Raw genomic sequence first — 11,284 nt, 5'->3', positions numbered from 1 at the left:
GTTTCCAGCTCCCGAAATTGAATTAGGGGTCTAGCATCTCTCTCTCTCTTTCACACAAACACACAAACAAAACACACAAACACACACACCTGTCGCTGAACATGACTATAAACTGTAATTTAAAAGGCAACAGGACAACCGAAAGTGCTCCTCATACAATACGCTCACGCACACTGATACTATAAACCAGGTGTCTGATAAACTGCATCTGTCGTTTTTTTTATCATTAAGGACTGACTGTGCCTGAACATATTAATTGCTTAAACTTCATCCGCCTGCCAGACAGGTTTATGAAAATGACTGATATTTATGTTTCAATGACACGGCTTCTAGTTTTGAGCACTCTAATTCAGTATTCGCTGGTGTGAAGTCGCTGGTGTGTACTTCCAGCCTAATGTCAATAATTCCTAATGTCAATAATTTATGATTCCACTTCAGAAACTGTGTTTTTGAAGTTTTTCCTACTTATTTGTATTTTGACAAAAATACTCTCGAACTCACTCACTTCAACAATGCGGTCATTGTTTTCACACATGTATGGTGACATTTACTGCTCTTGCCCCAACTTGGCTACCTTATGGCTAGTTTTTTTTTTTTTTTTGGCTATTTTTCAACCTGGTAACTCTGACGGCGAAGCCTCTTTCGGACAATGATGATGTTTATTAAGGCGAAGGCCCTAGATGCCCCATCAAACGCCAAAATTTATAGTAGGTGGCGTAGACGGCGTCAACATGAGTGGTGCAAAAAACCATCATCAAGTGATGATGGCTGTTTGGTCTAAAGAGTCCCACAGGCAAACCAGATGAAGTAGAGAAAAACGCAGGACCACGTTAGGAGCAGAAGTGTAGCACCCGTTTCATGGCCGATCCCCCACGGTGGGTTGCTCCTGGATACCAACAAACAACCAACCGACTTTCGGAGAAAGCAGGTGAGGATGACCGGTAAGAATGACCGGTAAGAAAGGAAGTTGGCTTTCGCATTCGAGCTGTCGCAGGGAAATGCATAGAGACACTGTGAGTTGCCTTATCTTTCTCTTTCTTGTGTTAACAAAACGATCGCTTTTGCCGCAGCCGACGGAAGTAACAACAGCATGACAGGCAATCAAATTATGTTGCAGTCACATGACATAACTCCAAACACAGCATTAAAATGCTTAACGCTTATTAAATCAGTACGCATAAACACAGCATTCCTTAGCGAGCCTGGTCATCTAGATAAAACACTGGACAAAAAAAAAACAGAAGCACATTTGTCTATATCCCTTTGTTACGTGTTTCGCTTACATGTTGCTAATGCTCTTGGCAGACAAATCCTCTTATCAAAACGTTGATAATGTCGATCCTTTGTTTACCTCTATCTGCAGCTGTCGCCCCATATAAAGTCCGTCAACAACGTACGGGACTTCGATACAGCTAATAGTGATTACTTTCGTAACAATCACGTTGGAATGGCCAAATCAGGGCTACGTACGGCGCACACTGCATGTGTCAGCATCATCGTACACTCGCAATCATGTTCCGCATAAAGTACTTGCTATAACCAGGAAACCAGATGAAAATGGCGTATTGTCCTGACTGTATCAAGAACTTTATGTAGGAAACTATTTAGAGTGTAAAGTGCCGCTTCTCTAATATTCCATATACCTCGGGCTCAATTCTTTGCCGAGCAGCACTTGAGTTAGATGCAAGGCGCTAAAGAAACTCGCTTTGAGAAAAACACAGTTTCACGATAAGACGTCGCTCAACGTTGTTTTCGAAAAAAGTGGCAGCGTTCGGCGCTTTTTCGAAGCAGTAAACTGCACGTGCACGCTAACCAGACGTCGTATCTGTAAATGTATGCAGCTGACCACAGCAAAATGGGGGCGACCGCGAACGTATGGCTATGTATCGGCGAGGATCTGCAAAAAAGGTCGTGCGCCCAGATGAATGCTCAAGCCGAGCCGAAGCAAGAGCGCTGACTGCGGGATCGTGCGCTAAGAAAATAAGCAAGCACTGACAGATAAGCGGTGTCTTTGTATCCCGGCTCACATGCTGCGACGTTTCGAAGCCTCTCCGAATGATGGAACCGCTTCCGAAGTGCGCGTTGCAACGAACTCTTTAGCTCCGCGGCCTCCCTTTTAAGTTTTATTCAAAGACTCTCAAAGGGCAGCTTTGCGGGGCGATGCAAAACGAATGGATGCGAGCAATATCGCGAACGTTCCAAGGAACAAGTGAAAGCTTGCTGGGCAAGCATGCACTTTTTCTTCAGAACTATCATTCACAAGTATAGCCATGCCGCTCCTCGGATCGCATGTATAACCGCAGCGTTCATCGTGAACGCGCTATGTGTTCGTTTACATGCACACATTTTCGTCGTATAGAGGCAAGCCGCATGACTTACGTTTTCACTTACAATGTACCATCCTGCTGTTAGATATCGTATGACGCAAGATTTGTTCGTCAGCGACCATTGGTTCGTCAGCAATATCGCGCAGCAGTCACTGAATCGTCATCTGACGAAACACCGAGAGAGAAAAGAGGACGCTTTATTGGAATTGCATCGTTACCGAGGCCTGCCGCATGACGAGCAGAGGTGCTTCTCCAAAATAGACGTTCACTCTCCCTCTCTCCTTATCTACACTTCATTGGAATCGTATCGTACAACGCAACTCTAGTGAAACGGAATGCCACTTATATCTGCAAAATGCAGAAGTGCTGAGATAAGCAGATCCGCAGACTAAACATTTATTTTGAAGAAGCAATTCCTCACGCCATGCTCCGCTGTGTCTCCTTATTACCAAGCTCAAGGCCCTCTGCAGTGCCCGTTCGATAACGCTGCGCTGCTTCTGCAGTCAGCAAACTTGCAACAGCCTCTCGTACAAAAAACGCGAAGAAAGAAAATTGAGATTAACGAGAGAGTGCACAGCACCGTGCTGTATAGATGCACGCCCTGAGGGATCCTAACCAAGCCAAGATTCAAGGCAGTGACGATGGGGATGATGACCAAGATATCTCTATATAGAGATCTTCTTGTAAACTAGGATGTGGCAAACATTCTGCTGTAGCCTGCTATATTTTATCTTATCAGGTTGTGTTGGTCCATTGTGTATGATACTTATAGCAGTGTAACCACCATCTCTTCTCCTTCTTCCTGGATTAAAGACTATTTTGGTATATGGCCTGCAGTGACCCCTGTCCCATCCCTCTCTTGCCTCTATTCTCCCTCCACCCCCCCCCCACCCCCCCCCCACACACACACCTTTTATAGATATATGCGGCACTCAATGCAAGCTGCCAAATTAACAAATGTGTCTTTTTCTGGGTGTTCTTTGATGTTGAACGCCTCAACATGTGCAGCATATGTACGTGTTCTCTTTCCTTTGTTGCTCTCCTGTTTTGTGTCGCAATAAAAAACGTACCATACGAAGTGTCTAACGAAGTGTTTGTCTGGAAAGTGCGTAGAAATTTTTATAACAGAATGTTTCTGTCCGCGTTATGTCTTCTTCCATCGGTGGGATGAATGCTCACAACACTGGGTGAAAGTCGAAAACTGAAACCGCGTGTGGTTTTCGCAGGCTTCATCAAGTTTGGTTATTAATAAAACAAATATCTTAGTGCTCGTTTTAGGCACACACATATTTTTGTTGTTCTCATGAGTGCGGTGGACGCCATGGTCGTGTTTCTCCGCCGTTTGCCGGCAGGCTTGCAGGCAAGCGAACACACTGCGCCTATTTGAGCACGTTAAAAATAAAAGCAGAAATTGGTCTCTGGCGTAACCTAAAGCTGCCTCAAGTGCATAAAATACGATTTCAAGCTAAACGTGTTTGTTTTTAAGCAAAATAAGTTTACCTGCGAGGATTTTTTGCCCTATCAATAGATTGTGAAGAATGACCACATTCGCTGTTAGGTGATGCTAGTGATCACTTTTTATCAACTTTCAACATCAAGTAAAACTTATTATAATTCCTTGTTTCTGGCCCGAAAGCATGGTTGTTACCACCGATGTGATGAACTTTCTTTTAATTTGCACCACAATCAGAAAAATTTTTTCGAGCGGTAGACACTCCATTTAAGTATATTTTTCAGCATTGGTCAACTGGTTTCAATAATGGTACGTCCAGCGTCAGGACTGCCTATAGAATGCTCTATAGTACGAACAATTTCATAGCGTAAGAACTTTGTTTAAATGCGCATCCACATACTTACAGAAAGTTTGAGGCGGATCTTGTGGGTTGGGCGCCAAGTGCTGATTATGGGAGCAGTAGTATACGCCTATGCATAATGCGTTCGGAAATATCATTACTCATTGTGAGAGAGGTCGGGAAAGAGAAAGATGAAAGACAGGGGGGTTAGCAGACGGGAGATTCCAGTTCGTTACACTGCACTACTGTGGGTGCAGAAATAGGGAGAAACACACGAGGGGCTCGCAGATCTCGTGTCCTGTGATAAAAGAAAAATAAAGATAGGTTTAGTTCCAGAACAGTTCGAACACATGGGGGAAAACAAGCTTCCGGATCTTTGCCATCACGCATTTCAGCCCCGGGTAACTCTAGTTATTCTCGCAATACCTTTCTACACAGTCGACTATTTCGCAATGTGTGCCCTCAGCATGATCTGTGCCCTTCTCTATAAGTTCGTGATATCTAATTGGGCCACATCAGCTACTAGTAAATTCAGTTTTTATTTCAAACGAATTCATTTCTATGTGGGCCAAACAAATATGGCAACATTTAGTCCCATAATATATATCAAGATACGAGTTACTAATAAATAAGTTAGCACAGATGATGCATAATTATTAATGTAAGAGATGATGCGGTATCGCATTCTTTAGTAGATCGGAGATAACGCAACTCCAGTTCTTTTTTTATTGCGATATCAATTATACGGACGCTCTGGGCTCGATTTTGCCATCGGCGTCACCGTCACTCACCGTATACGTATACGTATCGTATATATGTAAACGCAAGAAAGAAAAAAAATAATCCAGAAGAAGACTCCGGAGCGCGCAATCGGACTTGGGACCTCTGAATTGTGAGTGCGAGACGTTATCCACTGAGCCACGGAAGAGCACCACCTTCAACGGTCAAACGGCAAGCTATGTATATCTACCACTTACCACTGCTGACGGGCATCTCTGGGAAGTGTCGCGTTTTCAGCATTACCAGCATAATGGCGCAATGAGCGCGCGTCGCCGCATCGTCACGAGCGGTGGCGCGCGCTCTCATCTCCCACGCGTACTTTTCACCGTGGAGAGGAGGGGGCGACGCTCACTCGCGCGCCCTTATCTCGCGGTGGGGAGGATCGTACGTCTTGGCTGGCGTTGGGCTTTGATTGGAATGATTCTGTTGTAGTTGCCGGGCGCACAAAGGTCACTGCAATCGTTGTACAGCCTCCATTTGCGAAAAGGGCGTGCTTTTCAGACACAGAAAAGTAATAACTAAGACACTTGTTCACGTGCATCTGTATTTGTGAGCACATTACATGCGTCCCTTGGGGGTGAGAAACGCGGGGCACGTTTCGATCTGCTTGCCATTTTGCGCGTGACCTTCCAATTTGTTGCTATCGCATTCATTGCTTCGCCATTGCGGTATTGACCTTTTTTCTGTCTTGACGTAACGTGTCGAAATCATCAAGACATTCATAAAATAACGAACTGTGCTCTTGTATACTGTATTTGTAGCATGATTATCAGTAGGCTACAAATATATGTGTTATATATGAAACTATCCATTACATCGATCATCATTACCATCTCACACAATCACTCTCGTCCTTTAGCAACTGGTGTAAAAAGAGGCAAACGAACATATATTACGATTCAGTCGAGGTATCAGTGATCGCGCAGGCAACTATATATAAAATAGGCGAAGAAATATACAACAGCTTCATAGCCACCACTGTTCTCCACAGAGAAAGCGGCAAAATAATAATAAAAAAGGGTGCAAAACAGGGAGGTATATATCCCCAATGCCATAGTAACCCCGTGTTTACAGGAAGTTTTCAGGACCCTATATTGGGAGGAGTTAGATATACGAGTTAATATAGAATACTTTGGTAACTTGCGACTCGCTAGTCACATAGCATCCAAGCGTAACTAATGCGACTAATTGCACGATCACTGAATTGAACAGGGAAAGCAGAAGGGTATGGCCTGAAAATTAACGTGCAGGAAACTAAATTAATATGTAACCTGCAGCCTCGGAAAAGAACAGTGCTTTGCGGTGTATATAGGTAGCGAGGCACTGGACGTGGTAAAGGAATACAACTATCATTTAACCATATGGTGTAGTAGCGCAAATTCACGGGGACGAAGAGGACAAGAAAACACGACACTCGCTACACTCGCAACTAATTTTTATTTCATTTCCGATGGAGGCGGAAATGTTGTAGGCCCGTGTGCTCAGATTTGGGTGCACGTTAAAGAACCCCAGGTGGTCTAAATTTCCGGAGCCCTCCACTACGGCGTCTCTCATAATCATATAGTGGTTTTGGGACGTTAAACCCCACATATCAATCAATTTTTATTTCAGAAGCAGCACTTCATATATAACCCATAACCATGGCGACACAGATAAGAACTACGAACACTGAATCATTGCCGACAGAAGCTTTTGCGCAGACTCAAGCGATAGTACACGGCAGTTAAGCTTATACACTTTTAGATGACATAACTAAAACAGCCCTGGGTAACATCAAATAAAAAAAACCAAGAAATTTTGCGGGAATTCACACGTGTTTGAAACAAAATTTTGAAACGACAAAAAGGAGAGTATGACACATGCAAACACTGATCTCAATTTAATCCTTCGAGGTAGCTGGCTTCTCGGTTACTTAACGAAACCGATGACTGACTAATGCATCCTTCTTTTCTTGTTTTGATGTGAAAGGCTTCGACAATTTCTCTGGTTAGTTGGTTTCCATGACGGAAGACTACGGTTGTGTCACTGTACAGTGGTGAGCAGCCACACTGGGAACAGTGTCTCTTTATGTGAGAATGAATGTCAGTTCTAATGATCGCTTGTGTTCTAAAAGTCGGGTGTTCAAACAACGACCTGTCTGGCCGATGTATACCTTTCCACACGTTAGCGGCGAGCAATACACGACTGATAGGCTACACTTAACAAACTTTGTTGTGTGATTTACCGTACAACTACCAGCATTAGTGTTTACTGCTATGGAAACTTTACGGTCTAGTTTGGAACATATTTTACTAAGCTTGTTGGGTGCCGAAAAAACTAATTCTAGGCCATAGCGATTACCTACGTTTTTTAAGTTATGGGCAATCTTGTGCGCATATGGAACTGACACTATCTTCTTCCTGTTTTCATTACTTGTCATTTTTTATGAAAGTTGTTGCGTACGTGACTAATCAGCTTGTTAGCCGATCTACACAACACGCGTTTTTCGTACCCAGCATTTTTTAGCCTGATAATTTGTTGGTTGAAGCTTTCGCTAATCTTTTCTGGACATGACTTTGTTAAGGCTGCTCTCAAACATGAAAAGGCTATGCCACTCTTTACAACTTTAGAATGTGCCGATCGGTAGCTAAGTAAGGGTTTTTCCGTTCGCGGATTGTATGACCAGCATACATGTTCTGCTGTGGCATCTAACTCAATATCCAAAAACTGCAGTTTGTCATTGACTGGTAATTCATGAGTAAATTCGAGCCCTCTACAATTTTTCTTGAAGACTTTCAAAACTTCTGCGACCATTTTATCCCGACCATCCGATTCAATAAAAACCAAAAAGTCATCTACAAACCGAAACACTTTTAGTGCAAGCCCTTTAAGGTTTAAATCTATTGCCTTGTCCATTTTTGCTAAGTAAACTGTGCTTAAAACCGGGGCTAATTTCGAGCCTATTGTGATACCGGATTTTCGTCGGTACATAGCCTTGTTCCACATAACAAATGTCGACCTAAGGTAAAAGGTTAACAATTCAAGAAAGGCATCCACCGATACACCACACTTATTCACAAACTAACTCATCGTTTTCTTCTGTTATACATTGCTTTACACTTGACAATAGCGGACCATGCGGGATGTTGTAATACATATCTTGTATGTCTACGCTGAAGAAATAGCATTTTCCTGGGTTATGTGTGCTTAAATACGAAACTAACGCCTCAGAGTTTGGCAGACTGAAAGGATCCGATACCTTCAATGTCTTAAGGTGACACTGAAGATACGAAGACAAGCATAGTTGCCACGAGTCCCTTTCGGATACAATGGCTCTGAATGGAATATCAATTTTATGAGTATTTGCCGCAAAAAACAACTCAAGATGTAAGCTACCTGCTGTTTTTACTGCTGATGCAAGCCGTTCCAATTTACTGTTCTCTAGTAAAGTGAGAGCCATTTGCTTAACCTTGTTTGCCTTTACGTCTACACGGCCAAAATTTTTTTCTACGGCTGCCAACGTCTTATCTTGAAAGAGACCTTCCGGTATGACAACCAAACAACCTTCCTTAGTGACGTAAGAAAACGCAAGCTGTTTCTTACACCAAAGTTCACTAAATTCCTTACGTGATGTTGTTTTTTGTCGCTGGTTATTGTCCTGGAAAGCACATCGACGCACTCGGTGATGAATCTTGGACGATCCTCCTCCGACACACGACGCGCCATGGTCTTGACCAGTGTCACTTTTTCCGGTGGAGAGAGCGACGGTTCGAAACAGAACTTCGGACCCAGTCCAAGAATTTTTTTGTACTCTTCGGGAACTGAAACGTCCCCCAGAACGATCACTTTTCCTTCTGAAGGTTGTGTCTTTTTTTGGTTTTGGCAAGTGCGGTCTCGTGTTGTCCCATAACCATTCCGTCAAATTGTTGGACGTCCTGCACCATTCTTTGAAGAGTCTGTTAGGCTCCTTGTCGTAACGTACGGCACAAGCTATCCTCAGAGTTTCCTTGAAATGTCTTGCCTGTCTTCATATTTCGGATTTTACAATCCGGCATATTCGTCTTGAGTGTGTCGAGGAAGGTTGAAGAAAACCACACATTATTACGAGTTCCTTGGGGCACACGTTGTACCTGGCATTCCAGGACACCATTAGGAACTGACATTCATTCTCACATAAAGAGACACTGTTCCCAGTGTGGCTGCTCACCACTGTACAGTGACACAACCGTAGTCTTCCGTCATGGAAACCAACTAACCAGAGAAATTGTCGAAGCCTTTCACATCAAAAAAAGAAAAGAAGGATGCATTAGTCAGTCATCGGTTTCGTTAAGTAACCGAGAAGCCAGCTACCTCGAAGGATTAAATTGAGATCAGTGTTTGCATGTGTCATACTCTCCTTTTTGTCGTTTCAAAATTTTGTTTCAAACACGTGTGAATTCCCGCAAAATTTTTTTGTTTTTTTGATTTGATGTTACCCAGGGCTGTTTTAGTTATGTCATCTAAAAGTGTCTAAGCTTAACTGCCGTGTACTATCGCTTGAGTCTGCGCAAAAGCTTCTGTCGGCAATGATTCAGTGTTCGTAGTTCTCTTCTGTGTCGCTATAGGGTTATGGGTTATATATGAAGTGCTGCTTCTGAAATAAAAATTAGTTGCGAGAGTAGCGAGTGTCGTGTTTTCTTGTCCTCTTCGTCCCCGTGAATTTGCGCTACTACACCATATGGTTAAATGATGTCTCACCAACTAGCCCAGCTTTCAACCCTACTGAATACAACTATACATAGTACAGGTAGTCACAGCGGAGTTAAACCATGAAACTGAACCAAGTAAAAGAATAAGGATGAGATAGGGCAGATTTAGCGGGTATTCCCAAATTATGACTGGTATACGTTTACGACTACCCGTTAAGAGTAAGGTATATAACAGCTTCATTTTACCGATAGTTACCTATACGAAGCAGAAATCTTTAAAAAAAGGTTCATTTTGGATTGAGGACGGCGCAATTAACGAGCAGTGAAAGGAAAAAGAGAGGTGTAACAGAGTGACAAGAAGAGAGTAAAATTCGTCCGTCACTTCAACCTTGCTTTTTACAGAACATTTTGCTTCTGCATCTCCGCACGCACACACAGACATTTCTGCCGGGGTCACTGGCTGAAAAGGTAGTTGGTATAGACTTGAACTTGTAACGTGCTGCCAGAAATTGACAAAGGCCGTACTTGTGTTCGCTCGGTCGTTACGAGTTCCTGGAAGTACAGACGGGTCCATTGTTAAAGGGAACACTTGCGTGATGAGCAAGTTGAGATTTGGCTATCTTACGGAATCATAGCGGCTTAGATATACGTAAAGCTACTGGTGGTTAAAAGTTCCGACTCCTCTTGACAGACAATTCATTTGCATGAAGATTGTTTCTTAATCCATTTGCTCTTAGAGGGCCAGGAATATTGATGGTGTGCATTCGAGTGTTCCCTTTAACAGTGCACCATACTGTACATTACAAGATGAAGTTACACAGCCATGGCTCTTCAATTCAATTATATAAATAATGGCTCTGTTGTTACTTCAAATGCCTACAATTCATACTTCCTATCTGTTTTCACACTCGGTAATCATGTATAGTGCCACAGTTTAGTAGTGTTTTTCAATCTAATAAGCTAGAAGGCACCACGATAAGTTGTGATGGTTTTCTAAACCTAATTTTGAGTATTATTGATGATACTAGATAGAGTGCTGGTTTTAACGGTATTCCAACTTCCTTCCTAGTAAGATATTCTTTATGGACAGCCCAATATCTTACAATAACTTTTCAGAAATTCTTAGACTCTGGTGCAGTACCACGCTCATGGAAAGTCAGCCCAAGTACTTCTCTTGCCTAAATCAGGCGACAAACAACTTATCTCTAAGTACAGACCAATCTCTCTTACACCTCATTCTTGCAAGATGTTAGAGCACATCATTCAAAAACACATATTGGAATTCCTTCATTCTAATCTAATCCTATCATCAGCTCAGCATGGTTTCCATCGCGGTTATAGTACTGTAACACAGCTGTAACACAGTACTGTAACACAGCTAGTCGATCTCATGCATGACGTTTGCTATAATTTAGATCTATAGGCAATCGTATAGATGTCATTTCCATTGATTTCTCTAAAAAGATTCGATTCTGTGATTCACTCTAAGCTTCTGTTAAAGTTAAATGTAATTCTCAAAAGCCTTCGTAATGTTTCCTGGATTGCCAACTTTCTTCATCACTCTAAGCTTCTGTTAAGTTAAACGTGATTCTCAAAAACCCTCGTATTGTTTCCTGGATTGCCAGCTTTCTTCATGCACGCTCACAATTTGTCTCTTTCAACTCGACAGAATTATCTCCCATTGATGTCGCCTCCGGTGTTCCACAGGGATCCATGC

Source organism: Rhipicephalus microplus, chromosome 1 (assembly GCF_043290135.1).
Source record: "Rhipicephalus microplus isolate Deutch F79 chromosome 1, USDA_Rmic, whole genome shotgun sequence".
Taxonomy (NCBI): Eukaryota; Metazoa; Arthropoda; class Arachnida; order Ixodida; family Ixodidae; genus Rhipicephalus; species Rhipicephalus microplus.
The sequence above is the reverse complement of the archived record's forward strand: the minus strand, read 5'-3'. Positions refer to the sequence as shown.